This window comes from Sorex araneus, chromosome 6 (assembly GCF_027595985.1).
Source record: "Sorex araneus isolate mSorAra2 chromosome 6, mSorAra2.pri, whole genome shotgun sequence".
NCBI classification, from domain to species: Eukaryota; Metazoa; Chordata; class Mammalia; order Eulipotyphla; family Soricidae; genus Sorex; species Sorex araneus.
Window position 1 is genome coordinate 66,418,176 of NC_073307.1, and position 13,479 is coordinate 66,431,654.

Sequence of the window (13,479 nt, forward strand, 5' to 3'; positions counted from 1 at the left end):
GGGATATATTCCCAGAAGTGATATTGATGCGGTCGATGGAAGTGCAATTTCTAGTTTTTTTGAGGAATGCTCATATTGTTTCTCAGAAGGGCTGGACCAGTCATCATTTCCACCAACAATGAAAGGGAGTCCCATTCTCCCCACATCCTTACCAAAACTGGTTGTTCTTGTTCTTTTTGTTGTGTGCCAGTCTCTGTGGTGTGAGATGATATCTCATTGTTGTTTTGAGTTGCATCTCCCTGATGATTAGTGATGTAGAGCATTTTTTCATGTGTCTTTTGGTCATTTGTGTTTTTGGGTTTTTTTTTTAATGAGGAAGTTTCTATTCATTTCTTCTCCCCATTTTTAATGGCAAACCTATCATCTTTATTTTTTGTTTTCTTTGAACATCCACAAGCCTTTAGACTTTCTTTCTTTCTCTTCTCATGGTAATCCAAGAGATACCCATAGTGCTTCTGGTGTAACTCAGTGCATTCATTTTGTGGTATGGTGGTGGCTTCAGAGTACAGCTGCCTGGATGTCAAGAAGCTCTCAAGAGACCCAGAGCAACTTGCACACACCTGGCTACAGGAACAGCATGGGTCTCTGTTCATGTGCCTGCTGACTTCTGTTGGTCCTCTTTTGAAAGGTGTATATGCTCAGTCAAACAGGGGCCCTTTCTGGTGATGGCCTGTGGGTGGTGCAGACTGGATGCTTCAGTGGTTAGGCTCAAAGATCCTGTGCTTGTGGAACACCAGACCAAACCTGGCAGTGCTGGGCATATGGTGCTGGTGATCCACTCTGGGCCTTTTACAGGCTAAGTGATAATTCTATCATTTAAGCTGTTTACCCGTCACTTCTGCCCATGCCTTAAAGGGGGGTTTGCTGTTCTTACAGTTGAGTTTTCTGCGTTGGTGTATGCTTTGCAATATTTATCTCCTGTTGAATATATGTTGTGCAGATATCTTACTCTCAGAAGGATGTGTTTACAGTTTGCTGCCAGTCCCTTTCACTGTGGGAAGCTTTGTAGTGGTCCAGTTTGCCTTTGCTTTTGTTTTCTTTGTTGATGAAATTTAAGTCTCCAAACACATCTTTGTAATTTCCTCATTGACTCTTAATAGTTTAATAGGTTGGAATGTTGTTTTATCAAAGTAGCATGCTGACTTGAATGCCTAGAGAATTGAGTGTTACAAAGTGATATGCTGATTTGAATGCTCAGAGAGCTGCACATGATAAAATAAAACAGATAGTTAAAGTTAAGAATTATGTCAGAAAAACCAAGGGATGCTTTGTTCAATTTGAAAGGATTGTCAATGGTGATTTTTTCTATATTTGTTTGTCAGAAATGTTGCTAATATATTGGAACCTAAGTTATATATTAGACTGTTGTCTCTTTTTGTAGATGTGCTACTTCCTTCTTGTTGTGTCACCAGAGGAAAAGTTTGTTTTTGCTGTAAGAAGATATTTTACTATTACGCTTGTGGCAGAACAATGATAGGGGTGGTAGCAACTTAAGAGTGAAGACAAAGAACACTAACAATAGATATTCATAAAATGCTGTAGGTTCTCTGCTAGTGAGAGTTTTTACAGAAGTGAAAAGTTATCACGATCACGATCACGAAATCCCATCACGAAATCCCACTGATCGTCGAATTGCTTGAGCGGTCTCAGTAACTTCTACATTCGTCCTATCCCTGAGATTTTAGAAGCCTCTCTCTTCTTGGCCTTTCCAACGATGCTGCACTGGAGGCCTTTCAGGGTCAGGGGAATGAGATTCAGCTGGCTTTGGCATATGGATACACCATGGGAAGCTTGAGAGGCTGTCCCATGTGGGCAGGAAACTCTCAGTAGTTTGCGAGTTTCCCCCAGAAGGAAAAGAAGGTTATAAGATATTGCGCAGTTACAAAGCGGCCTCGTGCTTCTGGGAGCTTGCTTTTAAGTCTCTGGATGTTGGTCGTTGATGGGATTACACACACCTGGGTTCCTCTGGCGGTATCTTCATGTGTGAGGCTTGTCCGAAAGTGTGGAGAGGGGCCTTGAGCATGGCTGTGGCTAGGTTCCGGTGGTCTTTGGCCACCAGGAGCTCTGCTCTGGGGCAGGGAGGAAAACTGGAGCCCATGCCCTCCGAGGGGCCCCGGGGAAGACAGCCAGGTGTGCGGGCAAGAGACTCTCTTCTATCATCTTTTATCTGTTATCATCTTTAAATATTTCAGTGGACATGCCCTTGTGCTAGGATGGGGGTAACATTTTATAACTTTGCACTCATCCTATGTTTCACCAAAATTTCTGTTGTTGACATCGTTCATAATTTCATGTCTCATTATTATTGTTTGGCTTTGGTGTCACACTTGGCTGAGCTCAGGACTTATTTCCTGTCTCTGTGTCCCGGGATCACTCGTGGTGAGGCTTGGGAGTTGCCCTGGGGATTGAAATTGGCATAGCCACGCGCAAAACAGGCAGTTGACCTGCTCTGCTGCCTCTCTTGCCTGGCATTAGCCATGACTTTAGAATCCATTTCATTACATATTCCAGAGGATTTGATTTACTACTTTTAATTCATCATGGGTTAAACCGAGGCTCTAAAGACGTTTTTAATCACGATAATTACTGTTTTCATAATTATTTATGAAAACTTTTGAAAAATTTTTATACCATTTTGACTGACTTAAAAGTTAAGTAACTTAAAAATTGAGTACTTTCATTAGTTATTTTATTCAGATATATTTGGAGTATGTCAGGAATAAAAAAACATGTTGCAAAATGAAACAGTATAATTTTTATCTAGGAATTCTTATTAGAATTCTTGTTTATAACTTCATTAGATCATGCTTTTTATTTTATACTCTTACTCAGAAATTGGATTTTGTCTTAATATCTAATATACTTAACAGACCCTTATATATTTTATTCCAATATATTTTATTCTACTTTTATTAATGTTTCCACTTTTAATAAAGTCTCCCCTTTTCATTCGTTTTAGCATCCAGTTAGTACTTCATTTGGCAATGTTGAGTGATTCATCACTTTATATAATGTTAGCAAAACTGGTTTAATTTTTAATAACATTACTATGTGGTCAACAAACTACTAGTTGAAAATATTTCATAGGCACAGTTTTGTGAGTTATATGAATAATAAACTTAAGGCTTAAAGATTTTCTCTGAAGTCAAAGATCAAACAGTATGTTTTTAAACTTCTGCTTTTGGGGTGCTAGGAACTGAGGGCAACTAAGGCTTAAGTGGAGAAAGCAGATGCCCGGGAGGGAATAATATTCGAGGCCAATTAATTCCCAAGTTATAAAAGCATAATATTGTCTTCTCGTGTCCATACAAAAAGGACATTGCTTTAAAGTAAATTATTCAAAAGGCACAAGAAGAGGAGAAAGGCAATATTAACTTATATAATATAAATTCAGTATCCTAGGAAGGTCTGACCTTACAAATTAGCAGAGTCAGATTAAGGGAAAACTGCGGATTAACTGTTTTGGGGAAGAGAGCATAGAGAAGTGATTATAGCTAAACAAAGGGATGGGAGAGATTCGGGAACACCTTGATGGGTGAGACTGGGGTAAGCCTAAACTCCGGGAAAAACCGGGACAAGCTACTTGTGGCAAGGGGGGAGAGGACAAAGTAATGTAATCCTACACCAAAGCATCCAAGAAAAGACAGAAAAGAATTTTTCTGCATATCACTTAATATTTAAATGCCTTATTTTATTAGTACTTCAAAGATAAAATAGGTTTTCAACTGTTGATTTATGTATTTGTCACTATGCTACAACAATATTAATTCTAAGTGACTATCAGAAATATGTTTATTTCTGACATATTTGTGACATATACCTTACTAAGTCTCAAATTTTCTCATTCTTTAAATCTCTGGTTATTATATGTCAAAGTGTAAATTATCCTTTGGAATGATTTATGTGCAAAAATAATATCCCTAACTATAGGTCTGATAATAGAATAAACTAGGATTTGATTGAGCCAGTTCTGTAGTTGTTATGGGTTTGAAACCAAAAGACATGTTTCTTCAATGAGAATTAAAATCAGTCCTATTTATTTACATAGCTTTGGTAGGCACTTTTGCACCACAAATGTATAGTTGCAACAAAAATCATTTGACTCAAAACTCTAATATATTTACTATCTGAGCCCCACAGTAAAAATTTGTCAACACTTTCTCCAAAGCAAAAATGAAAAACTGAATAAAATTTAAAATAAGCATAGTCATGAGAGCTGTTTTTTTCACAGAATTTAAATAATTTTTAAGCTTAGGTTCAATGTAATATTATTGATTGCAAGATTGGTAGTATACATATTATATTTTTTTCACATAACATTGGTAATTTTCCATTTCCTCATTTCAAAATGGAAACAGGCGTCAGGGGCCACCCTTGGCCATTGAGGGTCAGCGCCATAGCACAGCAGGTAAGGCACATCCTCTTGAGCCTCCTTTGGCCCCTGGCACCTCATATGGACCCCGAGCCCCACTGGCATGATCCCTGAGTGAGTTCCAGGAATAAGTTCCAAGTGCCGCGGGGTGTGACCCAGAAAGGAACAGAAGAGCCCCATAAAAAACAAACCGAAGCACCAGGTTTGGCCATTGATGCCCACTGATGAGCAGTGAAGAAAGCTCTGGAAAGCCTCGGAGCCATCCCAAAGTAAAATATTGGCACAGGGGTATTGTAGTGTGAGAAATCATCTCAAAGCTTAGAGGCTTACACTAATGACTTATTTTTCTTTCACAGTTTTATGGGCTGACAGGCTCAGGTGGGTGGTTCCCCTGTGGAATCTTACAAAATTACAGTTAGGTGTTAGCCAGGATTTAGTCACCTAAAGGCACAGCTGGGCTGTACATGTCTGTTGAGCACCCAGTTGGTGCTGCTACTGAGTAAATTGATTATCAGTTAGTTGGAGCTGGTATAGTACCAGTACATGAACTTTTCAAGCGTTCTCAGCCTCTTGTCATGGTACCTGAGTTACGAAAGAGTAAGCTTTTTTAAAAAAATTCTCAGTTGAGGTTCTTTGATTTACAAGGTAATGATTGTTTATTTACATTTAGTAAGTAATAAGTTAGTTCATATTGCTTGATTCAATAAAACATGAATGGTAAACAAAATCATAAGAAAATTAATAAAAGTCAAGTAGTGATTATTACTACATTTTCAACCTTTCTTAATCTAGTAGAGGATGACCAAATGCACCGTTGGTGAGTGCCATATTCAGTGCCACAGATGGAAAGTCTCTTCTGTCCTTTAAAGGAGTCCTTTTAATGCTTCTTGCAAAGATCCCTGAATTTTGTATTTGTAAATGAAATATTGCTTATCTCTTTCCCTTCTGTCCTTTGCAAGTTTTACTTTAGAGCAATGTTCTTTTTGTGTAGACACAGCAAGACAGTTGATGCTACGCTTTTGTAACTTGGAGGGTAATTGACTCCAAATAACATTTACTCATGGGCATCTGTCATATTTTCTTGACTGAATCCTTAGTTGCCCTTAGTTCCTGGCACCCTAAAGCAGGGTTCCAACGAAGGGACTGAATGACCCAGGGCACACTGTAAGCTATCCTGGCATAGAAATGGGACAGGCAGAGCACCATAATACTTAACTATAAGTTAAGAGCATGGTTATGGGCAAATTCTGTCATGGTCCAAAGAGAAGCAACTGGACAAGGACCCTTCTTAGGGTTAGGAAGGGCTCACCTGGCCTGAGCACTGGAGTCTGGGATCTATTGCGAGATGTCCCCAGGAGAGCCACTCTATAAGTTCAATGCATCTTTTACTGTGTCCATACAAAATGACTAATATTAAGAAGTAGAATTAATATTTGCACAGCAGAGCCCGGCAAGCTACCCATGGCATATTCGATATACCAATAACAGCAATAATAATGTGTCTCATTCCCCTGACACTGAAAGAGCCTCCAATATGGCAGCATTGGGAAAGACAAGTAAGGAGAAGCTGCTAAAATCTCAGGGCTGGGAGGAATGGAGACGTTACTGGTTCCCGCTTGAGTAAATCAATGAGTAGCGGGATGACAATGATATAGTGAATTGTTTATACTGGTGATCTGAGTGAGTGGTATATCCAACACACAGACACAACAAAACTGAAAATATGAGATCTAAGCTGCAACCACTGAAACTTTGTAATATGCCTATCAAGTTGGCAGGCAGGAATGGGGTGAGGATTGGAGTGGGAAGGGAATACGGGAACCCTGGTGGAGGAAGTTGACACTGGTGGTGACATATTATATGCCTAAAACTTAACTATCAACAAGTTAGTAAATAACACTTCTTTAATTCAATTTTTAAAAAATAGTTTCTCATGCACCTAATTATAGCACCCTACCCATCACCAGGGTACCCCTTCCTTTTTCAAGGACTCCAACATCCCTCCCTCCAAATATTCCCCACCCAACTCATTTGTGGATCAGCTATCCCATTATGTTGCCTTGGGACCATTGTTGCTTTGATGTATATCTTTAAGGTCCATGCATGAGAGAGATCATTCTGTGTCTATCCCCTTTCCTCCAACTAACTTCATTCAGCATGATATTCTCCAGTTCCCTCCATGTCACAGCAAACTGCATGATTTTGTTCTTTTAGAGCTGCATAGAATTTCATTCATGTGTATATACACCATGACTTCTTGATCCATTCATCCGTAGTTGGGCATTTGGATTGGATTGTTTCCATATTTTGACTACTATAACCCAGGGGGTAGGGCGTTTGCCCTGCACGCGGCCAACCCGGGTTCCATTCCTCCACCCCTCTTGGAGAGCCCGGCAAGCTACCAAGAGTATCTCGCCCCCACGGCAGAGTCTGGCAAACTACCCATGGCATATTTGATATGCCAAAAACAGTAAAAGAAGTCTCACAATGAGGATGTTACTGGCGCCCGCTCGAGCAAATCGATGAGCAACGGGATGACAGTGACAGTGACATACTAAGTGCGGTGATGAACAAGGACTGCACATAGCCTTTTGGATTAATGTTTTTGTGTTTTAGGGATAGATGCCAAGATTTTTGGAGGATCTCCATATAGCTTTTCCTAACAACTGAACCAGATACTCCTACCTACAGTGGATGAAGGTTCCCTTCTCACCACAACTCAAAGGATTAGTTATAAGAGCAAGTAGTTTATGGAACTCCCCAAATGACTGAGAGACTTTTCTTGACCTAGCTTTGGAAGTTGCAGAATGTCGCTTCTTCCATAGGAGTCAGGCAAGCCAGCAAGGCCATTCCAAATGCTAGTCTAGATTCTACCACTTAGGAAAGAGTAATCAAATATTTCATAGCCATTTACAATCTGCTGTAGGGTATAGTCAGGATAACCATTAACAGACAATGTTTTCCATTTCTATTGGAGTAGACTAGTACAGGCATTAATCTATGGAATCTTCAACCTGTATCTATCTCTAGGAACCTCCATAAAAATTTGAGAGCTACAGATCCTGTTTGTTATGATGTTCTCTACTATGACACAAACGTTTGAATACAAAGGAGAAGTGATTTACATTTAGCAGACGATATTTATTGTGTATCTATACTATGTTCGGACAACACAAATGAGAAGGGTGAAATAATCATTCCCCAGAGCTGACTAAAGGAGACTCCTTGAAAATAAGACAGCAGTTGTAGTGATCGCCTTCTCTCTTTCAGTCAAAGTACGAATCATTTTGTTTTCAGTGTTTCTTACAGCAGCACTTCTCAACTAGAGCGGTATGGCAAGCTGGAGACTCCAGGTGAAAATCACACAAGTGGGAAGTTGGAGGCTGCCAATGAGGACGGGAGGGGTGCACAAGACGGGAACGTAGCTGGAAAAAGATCATCTCAGAATATCATTGTTTTGTGTTCACTTCCTTGGTGTTGTCCTGAGTAAATATCCTATTCGCCTGTGCAGATTTTGAAACAGAATAATACTAGGGCTGGGTGATTTCCAGCCTTTCTGATATGATCGTAAGTTTGTGCTAACTGGGCATCTCTGTCTGGTTCAGCATTGTGTGAGAGTTCGGGGTTGGAAACAGCTGGTGAAGGAAACAGGCAAACGGCATCTTCATCTTGGAGAAGCTCAGGTTTGACAGCTCACAACTGAATTTGGAAAATGGAGAAACATTTAATTTCTTTTACTGAAGATTCAAAATCTGTCAATTAAGAAACATTAACAATATTCTTGTGGGGAGGAAAACTATTCCTTTTATTTTTGAATCCCAGTACAATGCAGTACTTGCCACTTAATGATAGACAGCATATGTTGCTTGAATGAGGACAGAGTCAAACATGTACACACTGCACTTGATCTATTGATTTATTGAATCACCATGTAGAAAGTTACAAAGCTTTCAGGCTCCCCTCAGTTACACAGTGCTCAAACACCCATCCCTTCACCAGTGTACTACACTGCACTTAATTTATCTTCTTGTGATCTATACCGTGACACTAAGATCTTTCATATTCTGTATTAATTTTGAATACTGAGGGAAAAATTGCTGGCTTCTGTTGTTTTCTGATGAGCGGAGAGGTAAAGAATGAATTTACTTAACTTGCCCTGTTAGTGAAGGCAAATTTGTTTGTGTGTGTGTGTGTGTGTGTGTGTGTGTGTGAATAAATTACTCCCAGGCTGTGAATGATAAAATCAATCAGACCTACTAGATTCTAGCTGACATTTCTTAGTCTACCTCTCAAATAGTTGGTTGCCATTCTTTAGAGTCTTGCTTATGGATCCATTTTAATCCAGATAGTTGATTCATTGATGTATTATTTTCAGATCAGGAATTTTATTTTTTTTTATTTCTGGTGTCTATGTACCCAGACTGAAGGCAAGCATTAAACGTATTCTTTTGAAATTATTTAATTCCCTGTTATTTTTCCCTCAGAGGAATTGTTGATCCTTCAGTAACTATAGTCAGATATTTTTCATTTTTTACTCAATCTTCTTATAATTTACTGTTCAATTGCATAGCAGAAGTTGGGCTATTGAAATCTATTTGAATATTTCATTAGTTTTGAATATTCTTTCTTTGATTTGTCAGCTCAAGTTAGTGAGGACCAACTTTCATTGATTGTAAAATGAATCCAGTTTGATACTACTTATATGTCCACTTTTTGTCAATAAAGGAGAAAAAGGAATAAAATTCGTCCTGAATTACCATTGTAATTTTTTTTAAATTTTTTAAATTTTATTTATTTATTTATTTATTTATTTTGGTTTTTGGGTCACACCCGGCGATGCACAGGGGTTACTCCTGGCTCTTCACTCAGGAATTACCCCTGGCGTTGCTCAGGGGACCATATGGGATGCTGGGATTAGAACCCGGGTCGGCCGCGTGCAAGGCAAACGCCCTACCCGCTGTGCTATCGCTCCAGCCCCCGAATTACCATTGTAATTAAATATTCAAAATATTCAATAGATACTTGGGATTCTACAGAAAAGTCAGAACTTTTGCTTAATAAGTTAAGAAGTTCATAAAGTTTTCTGAGAATAATTTGATTTTTTCATTTGGATTTAGACAAGTTCCAATTTAATTTCACATTTTTAAGATATCTGTTGTAAAGTGTCATTTTTTCCTGCAAAAACAGAGATTGTATTTGTTGTTTGAATACAATTTTGTATTTTGCTGAAATGTTTTGTACCAAGAGAGACTAGCATCATAGTGTAGACCCTGATGGTAAACTTTTTTTTTCTTTTTCCATAGGAAAGGCCATTTGTTTTTCTGCCAGGGAAAGCTTGGGAGAGTATATATTTTTAGAACTTTAGCTCTTGTAGTCTTTTTATGTGAAGCCCTTATCCCTCAAGGCTACTAATAAACATTATGTTAAATTTTTTTATGTTCCTCTTGTCCTTTAAAAATTGCTGAAAGAAATCATAATTATATTCCAGATTCATGCCCTTTGGGGGCTGAATGTTAATGAATGAGAGAACATGTGTAAAATTTATGGCCTGTTCATTGCCTGACAACAAATATAAATATTGGTCATTAAGTCTACAATAAATTGTTTCTCAAATGATGAAATGACTGCTTCTAGTGGTACTGATAGGCTTTGAAATGCATATCATCCAGGATGAAATTGCCTTGTTTTCTACCCTTTTCAGAACATCTTCAAAGTAGTTCTTAATGGTTTACAAATGTTTTAACACATCCATCAACCTGTCATTTTATTTTCTGTCAAACTTGATGGAAATAGTTTCATATGATTCACCTTTACTAATGCTACTTTTATTTAATGCTATGAAAAGTATGAGGTTTGCAAACACGCAAAATTGTAGGATATATTTTTATAATGCAATTGCCTTGACTTAAATGGTTATTTTCTAATGCCATTCAGCAGTCACAGGCTCAGCTGGTTTAACATTTGACTTATGTCAGAGTAAGAGCATGTAAAAAAAAATGAAGCACTTAATTGAAATTTCACAGTGATTTCCACATAAACCAGCTTAAACAAAATGTATTTATGTATAGCAATCAAGATTGACTAATCTCCTGTGTAAATATTTGTGTGTCAAAGAGGTTATTTAAAGTGGAAAAGAAATTCTACACAATAGAACCTTAAGCCCAGTCATGTAATTCTTTAGCTAAAACTACTTATTACTGTAGATAGGAAGTCATTTTGATTATGTTTTTTTTTTTGTTTTTGCTAAGATAGGGCAATATATAACAGTGTAACAAACTATTTAAAACTTTGATTTTTGAGAGGTGGGTATCTGGTTAAATTTAACACTAGGATCATATATCTCAGCACCTAACTTATCACAAACAAATTTCATTGGTCACTTCTCTCAAATGAACAATCCGTTTGTTTTTATCCTTTATTCTTCCATTTTTGGTGTTAGACTAAAAATTGTTTTGCATCTTAGGAATAAGAAAATTTGTACTTTGTAGATCCTGTTTCATATTATAATACAGTTAGTTTTGTACTATATCAATTTGTAGCATTATTTTAATATCACTCATATACTAGGTAATTTTGTTCTCTATATTTCATTTTTATGTATATTTCCAACTATAGCAATTTATGCTTAATTATATTATATAAATGCAACATAGAAAGTAGCACAATGTCCATTACTAAATGATTCTTTTGCAGTTGAAATGTTAGCTAACAGAAATGCTTAAGAATAGGTGTGAGGCAATTTTTATATATAGGAACATTAACATTTCTATTTACAAAGTAAAAAGTATCCATAAAAATAGAATGCAAAATGTAAACCTACCTAAATAATGCCATACTCCTGTAATATAATTAAAATGTTAAATTCAAATGAAATGATTTTGCATTTGTATGATGGTCTTACAGTACTTATGTAATGATGAAAACATTTAAAAATTTTAATATAACTTTTGAGCACCAAAGTGAATCTCTTTTTCTTACTTTATTTAGTTATCATATATATATATTTTTTGCTTTTTGGGTCACACCCAGCAATGCTCAGGGGTTACTCCTGGCTTTGCACTCAGGAATTGCTCCTGGCAGTGCTTGGGGGACCATATGGGATGCCGGGGATCGAACCCGGATCGGCCGCGTGCAAGGCAAACGCCTACCCGCTATTTAGTTATCATATTAAAAAAAATCCAGGTGAAAGAGCTAATAGCATTAATATTGACAACTTTGTATTGAATCAGAGAAGAAAAGAGATCTGTTTCATATTTTCCATTTGTGGGCATTAAAGGTCCAGAGATTATAAAATCAGTACTTGGTAATGTGCTTATTTTGAAGATGCTATGGAAAAAATATACTTTGCTTGTTAGTTAGTTAAAATACAAGTCTGACATTGTTGCATTCTTGTATTTGCATCAAAATTCAACTTGTAGCTTAAGGGGAATAATTACCATTAATTATGAAAGGAAGAGCAATAAAAGTATTTTCAAGTAATTGCTTTAATTTCAAGATAATTTATTTTGGGGGATACTGTGCTTCAGGATATGTCAGGAAGGGGAAGGGATTAATTTCTGTTCATCATTATTAAGAAGATCAGAAGTTTCCTGTTATATGCTTTTAAAGATCATTCATTCATTTATTGAAAATTTACTATTTGGAATGGACCACATGCTCAGTTTGGAATGCCATGATAAAAGGAAGTTGTCTACCTTCGGGAAACTTATCCTTATTTCTGTTGTATGAAACCATGCTACATTAAAAAAATATGGTGTAGCTAGGCACATCATGGAAGCCTGACAAGGTGCTCAAAAGAGAAGATTTGTAATTAATATTCTGTAATAAAATTTACAGCTTTTTTCTTCAACTCATGACAAATTTAAATTTTCGTCAATTTTCCAGACCAATAATAATTTTGACTAGCATGGTTTAATAAAATAAGCAGAATAAAGTGAGTTAGATTTCTCTTGAGTTAGATTTCTCTTGAGATAATGTCATTATCTTAAAAACTGTTCTTAAAAACTTTGAAACATATAGACATGATTATAAATACCACTTTGTTTTTAACACTTTTTGTTATGGAATTGCTTAGTAAACAGTTTTGTAATTGATTCTGGGATATAAATCGGCATATACACATATATATCAAAGAATCTTCTGGGGGCCGGAGCGATAGCACAGCGGGTAGGGCGTTTGCCTTGCACGCGGCCAACCTGGGTTCGATCCCCGGCATCCCATATGGTCCACCAAGCACTGCCAGGAGTAATTCCTGAGTGTAAAGCCAGGAGTAACCCCTGAGCATCGCTGGGTGTGACCCAAAAAGCAAAAAAAAAAAAAAAAAAAAGAATCTTCTGAAAATAAAGTCAAGTAATTTAATCTTTTAAAATTAAGCACAAAATATTTAAATGCTTTCATTGATAAGTGATGTATACCATTGATATGATCATTTAACGTCATGCTTTCAGTTAAATTTAAAATCATCATCATCATCATCATCATCCTGTTGATCGTCAATTTTCTTGATCAGTCTCAGTAATGTCTCTATTCGTCCTAGCCCTGAGATTTTAGAAGCCTCTCTTTACTTGTCCTTCCCAATGATGCCACATTGGAGGCTCTTTCAGGGTCAGGGGAATGAGACCCAGCTTGTTACTGGTTTTGGCATATGAATACACCACGGGGAGCTTGCCAGACTCTCCCATGAGGGCAGGAAACTCTCGGTAGCTTGCCAGATTCTTCGGCAGGGAGAACTAGGCTATAAGATGTCCGGGAGCTTGGTTTTGTAGTCTTTGGATATTGGCCATTGATGGGATTACATGGCGCCGGTGGCAGTCTCTGGGTGTGACCACCTAGCTACTGGAAAATGGGGGATCTGGGCGGAAGAGACCTAGCACTGATCTGAGCACGCTTGGAGATCTCAGCTCCGGGTCCCGAACACCTGGGTTCCTTCATGCGTGAGGCTCGTCCAAAGAGTCTCTTGCCCCTGCACCTGGCTGTCTTCACCAGGGCTCTGGGGCCCCTGGGGGGAGGTGTTGAGTTTCCCTCCCCGCCCTGAGCAGAGCCCCCGCAGCCGAAGACCTCAGAAACTCAGCCACAACCATGCTGAAGGCTCCTCTCCACACGTTTGG

The 13,479-nt window shown here is 37.9% G+C and overlaps 1 protein-coding gene across 1 annotated transcript in view; it reads left to right on the forward strand.

The window, feature by feature from the left end:
• DBX2 (developing brain homeobox 2) overlaps positions 1 to 13,479 on the forward strand; it is a 44,133-nt gene that overhangs the window by 7,774 nt on the left and 22,880 nt on the right. The gene's annotated exons all lie outside the window — the stretch shown is intronic.